Below are 5,651 nucleotides of genomic sequence, written 5' to 3' on the forward strand. Positions count from 1 at the left end.
GAGTGCCAAAAGTGTTGCATGACAGAAACGTCTATGGGTTTATTACCACGACCAAAAGGGAGAGATGGGCAAGGGAAGAGGGAGCAGGATTTGAAAGTTCATGGATGAGATAGTGACCAAGGAAATACAAAGAGGAAGGAAATGAAATGAAAAAAAAAAAGAAGATTTACACACTTTGTCCTTTTGTTTTTAACATTGTTCCTTGACTGCAAACAGAGACATGTCAGTTATCCCAAACCTTTCTTCAGCAGCCAAAACACATGATGAACAGAGAATTCCAGAGAGGTCACACTAACCTCGACCCCTACCTAACTCTGTCATGCTAAAGGAGCCTCTGATCATGCCTCAAGTCAGATGACCTCAAAGAATTTTAGTTCTAAAAGACTGTGGCCTACTCAGTCCAAATCAATGAGCATGACATCCATCCAAGTTGCATAAAGAACGACATATATGAATAAATTAAATAACTACATATAACTACACTCCAAGAGGTTTGGTTTTATGTTTTCTGAAGAACAAGGTCATACTGACTTGATTACAAATACAAATATGGTAAACAATCCTGATATCACCTACCCATGCCAGATCAATCTATACTCTTACTTAGACCAGATACACTTTGCTTTTACTGGGTTGTAACCGAACCAATTTGATTCTTGTAGTGGAAATCAAGCATCATCAGACCAGGAAACATAATTCCAATGTTCTATTGTGCGATGTAAAATGTTCTCATTTTTCTCCTGACAGTGATGGTACCCAGTGTGGTCGTATACAGCTGTAGCCCATCCACATCAAGGTTCAGCGTGTCTATTCAGAGATGAGTAGTGTAAAGAGTGTTTACAAGACATTTTTACTTATAAAACTGCCGCTGCCTGGATATTTTCTCTGTTGTGCAGAAAAATCAGTAGATCAGCAGTTTCTGAAATACTCAGACTGCCCTGTCTGGAACCATCATCAATGACACATTCAAAGTCACTTAAATCACCTTTCATCCACATTCTGCTGAACTTCAACAGGTAGTCTTGAACACGTCTGGCTGATTTGATATTTGTGTTAATTAGGAGTATAATACACTGGGATCTCATACAAGATCAAAAAACACATTAGCTTTAAACACAATGTACACGCTGTGGCAATTGTGTATTCCTTTAAGAAAGATGTAATACATAATTGCCACAGCCTCCCATATGGAAAAGAAATAGTAAGAACTTATGTGTGATTACTCATGAAAGTGGCCACTTTCGCATTACTTTCATACATTGTTTTAGTAAGTATCCAAAACATACAAGTTTCATTATATAATTTTTCAAGGGATCTTATATCTGTTTTCACACTTATATGCTTTTCATACAAGTTTCACACAAGACAGATACAAACTTTATAAGATTTATATATATCTTTTCCATATGGGCTGACTTACGCACACCTAATTCATATCTAATTGGATTAGATTAAACTTTATGCTTAATCACACATCCTTGTGATCCTACTTGAACTCACGGTGCTTTCCTGACAGATTAACATCAACTCGCAACAGTGACATGCCATATGTGCCCATTTCCCATTCCTGCTAAATTGTTAATTAACATGTATGAAAACAGTATCATCTCTCATACATGTGTTCTATGTCTGCTCAACCATCTGTTAACTGGACAATACTAGAGCCATACAACTGCACCTACCTCTATCCTCATAGATTTAACAATTTACACAGTTACAAGAATGATACAAAAATTTACAGCCTGAATGACAGAAACAGATTACAGTGATTAAACAATACAAGGCTGAGTACTCATAGGTATCAAAATTGCATACAAAACCCGTACCACTAATTTACTGAGTGTACGCATCTCACTGGCAGTCAAGTAGAGGTAATGCTATGTACTGTGCAGAACTCAAGTTCTCTGGATGCGATGAAGAGTTTGCTAAGAGCAGATGCCTGGTCAATGTCTCTTAGTATATTTTCAGTAAAGTAATACTTTGAAAGTATACTTAAACCAAAATGGGGTTTACCATGTTGTTGAGTCTGTGACGGGGACAAGATGAGCACCACTTTAGGGTTGGGAAAGTGTAAAAGGCATGAATTCAATTATTTTGGATTTAAAGTAAGACGTTTAGCTTCTTCTTCCTCTTCTCTGGTTGAACGTGCAAGTGGTTTGAAGTGAGGCTAAATCTTAATACATTTCTCAACACAAACTTGTGTGATCATTTCATTTAAAGTTGTAAATACAATCTCACTTTTTCAATGTATTCAACTGTGCCAAAAATTGAGAATCAAAATGACAGATACAAAGCTACATTCACACAGTCAGAGCACAAAACTGGACAAAACCAGAAAAGCCTTTCATGTTTACAAGTACTCTCACAACAAAAGGTATTAATAATGTTTTTTGATTCATACACTACATGCTGCTCTGGCCACAGTCCTAGGTTTGGTGTAGCAAAGCTGGCAGGGCATTGAATCTGACACAGGGAGAGACCTCATCAGCCACTTACCTCTTTTAAGAATTGGGGCCATCACCTTTCCAGATCGCACCTTTTCCTGGTGCACTCCCTGTAGTTCCAAAACGTTCCAACGCTATTAAAATTATCCACGTAAAACTAGTCACATGAAGGCTAGTTGTTGACCCATACTGCTTACTGGACTGCTTACTGGGAGAAAACTTTGAAGTCTGTCTATTGCAGTTCACAAAAACATGCAAGCTAACAAACCAATGAATCATTCAAAAGACAAATCAACGACAAGAAATGGATCAACACTGATTTATTTGTTTACAAGATAAAATGTAAAAGATTAAAAGTAGGATAAAATGTTGCATGCAAGAAGAGATTCAAAGGAAGGACAGGAATATCAAAGAATAGGTAGATATGTTTGGTAAATGGAGTGGAAAGGAGACAAAGTAGTGGAGTGTGAATTATCAGACAGACCATTAGAAACAGACGCACACTGCTGTAAAGCACCAGTTTGCAGGCATGTCACCAATACTAATAATAAAATCATACTGCAGCGCTGAGGTTTTTTTTTTTTCTTTCTTTCATTTTTTCTGATGTAAAATTCTCCCTTTGTGGCACCGTCCATTCCATTGCAGTTTAGCACAGAAACACCTTCAGTTGTCTAAATCACACTGCTGCATCATAATGGCTTGTGATAGATTTATACAATGGATTATTTGACACGTGAATCAGCACAGTGGATTTTATTCTTCATCTCTTTGACTGAAAGCATTTTTGTAATTTTTTCATTTAAAGTGTCAAGATGAGAAATGTTCATATTAAAAGAAGCTGATTCAAGTTTCTTATTGACATACATTTACAGTATGTTATGCCTGCAATGAAATCCATAGGTCACTTGCAAAGCATGGCCTATATAACACTGGGAAAAACTAAATACATTTATTTATTTATGTCTCCTTGCTTTCTTTTTGACACTTTTGAGAAAAAAACAAAACACTGTAAACACAATTTATATAATCAGAGATTCTCATTCTGAATATTTTCAACAGCTACTGAAGTTTTATATAATGTAGAATAAGTTAAATCTAATATATGACCTGGGGGGCATCCTTTCATTTAATATGGATTCAATAAAAAATTTTGGTAGGCACTGTATAGCGATGTGTTTTACTTGGAGTTAAAAAAAAAAGTTGTTAAAAAAGTCCGTGTAGCTCCCCTTTGTGCTGACAAAACAGCTCTGAACCACTGAGGCATGAACTCCAAAAGACCTCTTAAGGTGTCCTTGTGCCACAAAAGCTGGCACAGAGTCATAAAACTGCAAGGCCCAAAGTTGGAATCACTGATATTAGTACATATGAGAAGATGCACTCTGAGAAATTCCCAGGTGATTCAAAGTCGTAGCAGGCTGCTAATGTCTGATGTTCTTTTGTCGTGACTTTCTTTCTCAGGGAATTATCCTATCCAGTGTACTATAACAGTAAATAATTTTTTGTTTTGTAACTTGTCAAAATAGTTTCAAAGGAACAGAAGGCAAAAGTGGCTCCATAAGAGCATTGACACCGCATCTGTTGAATGTCATATTCCTCAAATCAATTCTGAACATTTTTTGCACTGTCGCAAGGTGCATAATTTGTTTTCTGAAAGAGCCTACTGCTATTAACTAATACTGTTTTTGCTGGCTGACAGCATCCAAAAACAGCAAGAGGCAGTTTTTGTGGTCTTCATAAGACCTTTCCAGACCTCGACCTGACCCAGTGACATGTCTAACCTCAGCCAATAAATTATGCCGGTGGTATCGTTTTTCCATGTGAGTGAACGCATAAACCTCTTAAGTATCTGATGCAAATGTATGCATGTTTATTAAGTGTTTATGATTGTATGTAGAATATGTAGAAGCAAGTAAGTTGCTGCTCCCTCACTCTATGACAAATTAAATCCTCATGCAGGATTATTCTGTAGTGGAATTATTTTCTGGAATAGGTTTTCTCTCATTTTTACAATGAACTATATATTTACTTAAGCATAAGTCAAATAGTGGTGGGCCTATATATTAGTATATTTTGCCTGGAGACCTTTAGTTATTTTTAGTCAAAGTTTGCTGTCAAGGCAGGAAGCTTAAGGAAATATTGTCATGTGTTAAAATTTTTTGGCATAACTACTTTTGAATATTAGAATTTTTAAATCATTAAATTCATTATGGTATTAGTGTGTATGCATTTCCGGTAAGGATGTTTTTGTTGCGGTTACTAACACTCGTCAACACCCATGAGCAAGTTTCAACAGCTGCCTGGTGATTGGCAGAACACCCAATGGGAGGGGACAATATGACACACCTACAATACACATCATCTCTTTATTTAATCCTCTGTAGACAGTGTCTGGCAACTTCTATAGCAAATCTTAAAATAATACCACAACTCTAAACATGACATTCAGTCTGCAATATCCTAGTGTGTATTAAAAAGACATGATACAAAAGCATTTATAGCTGCAGCCTTTAAACTTGGCCTAAATAGGAAAGATAAACAACAACAACACATTAATGGAAAACCTGTTGTTAGATATTACATGATGATGCTTATCAACTCTAATGTGCCAATCTGCTATGAAGATTTTGAAAACAACCCTCTCTGGATATCATACTTTACCCATTTAAGATGATCATGAATACATATTTCTACTCCAGTTGCCACATCAATATTAGCCATTTAGCTACTCCCTATTTTGTTAATAAAAGTTGACAGGGTGATAATTATTATGTCCCAGCAGTCAAGAATGGATTGCTTCTGATGAATGCCAGAGTTAGGTTATGAAGTTATAATGCACTGGATGACAGGACATCATCTCTGCACTGAAAACGTGTAGTTTTGTTTAATGTTTTGCAACTTCCCTTTCCAGGTGATATTTGGGTTTAGTTTATAATTAAATTGTGTTGAATAGTATGGTGATTAATTTTTTGTCCATCATTTTATATGCTGGTTGTCTAAACACACATTTTAGAAAGAGACAGAAAGAGAGGGAAAGATTCAGGCTTCAGAAACTGGATTAACGAAAAAAAATTCTTTAATAGGTGTTCAACCTGCTGCCACCCCCCCACCCCTTCACATTACCTCCCTACTTCACCACCCACTCAACCTCCAATGTCTTTGGGGTCACGACTAATACAAAAAAGCCTAAACAGCTTTTGGCAGTCACTG

The sequence above is a fragment of the Rhamphochromis sp. 'chilingali' genome, assembly GCF_963969265.1.
Source record: "Rhamphochromis sp. 'chilingali' genome assembly, chromosome: 9".
In the NCBI taxonomy this organism is placed as follows: Eukaryota; Metazoa; Chordata; class Actinopteri; order Cichliformes; family Cichlidae; genus Rhamphochromis; species Rhamphochromis sp. 'chilingali'.